We start from the raw sequence: 967 nt of genomic DNA, 5'->3' as shown, positions 1-967 counted from the left end.
TATATATATATATACGCGTGTGTGAGTGTCTGTCTGTGCCTGTCTCTGTGTGTGTATACTCAGACACACACACACACACACACACACACACACACTTCACTGTTGCAATCGTTTGATCGACGATATGTTGAAAATGAAACAATTACATCGTCGACCAGCCATAATAGACATTTAAACCTCACACACGCTTTTATGGATCACGTTTGGCATTGTTTTTGTTTTTGCTTTTGTTCTCCTACATTCTTGAAACAAAGAAGAAACAGAACCAAATATATAACGCGGTATGTTAGTGTTAAATGGCTATTATAAATTTTCCATCAAGTTATACATACATAGGTTCGCATGTGTGCGTGTATGTGCGTATATCTATATATATATATATATATGCCAGTGTATATGTGCGATGGTGTATGTATGTATGTATATATATTATGTATATGTATATAAGCCTATAAATATAGATAGATAGATAATGATATATGCATATATATATATATATCAACAGATGTACATACAAGTATATACTTGCGCGCATACAAATAGATACATATATACAGGCATACATAGACATATACATACATATATAAATACATACATGCATGCATACATATATACGCGATATATATACATAGGCGCAGGAGCTTGCTTCCCATCCTCATGGTACCGGGTTCAGTCCCACTGCGTGGCACATTGGGCCAGTGCCTTCTACTGTAGCCTCGGGCCTACAGAAGTCTCGTGAGTGGACTTGGTAGACGGAAACTTAAAGAAGCCCGTCGTATATTTATGCATATATATATATATATATGCACACACACACACACACATATATATATATGTACATATATATGTATAGATAAAGAGAAAGAAGGAGAGAGATATAAATATATACATTCATATGTGTGCGTGTGTGTACATAAACAGTTATATATACATATATATATATATTTATATATATATATATATATAT

Source organism: Octopus bimaculoides, chromosome 26 (genome assembly GCF_001194135.2).
Source record: "Octopus bimaculoides isolate UCB-OBI-ISO-001 chromosome 26, ASM119413v2, whole genome shotgun sequence".
In the NCBI taxonomy this organism is placed as follows: Eukaryota; Metazoa; Mollusca; class Cephalopoda; order Octopoda; family Octopodidae; genus Octopus; species Octopus bimaculoides.
This window is presented reverse-complemented; position numbering follows the sequence as displayed.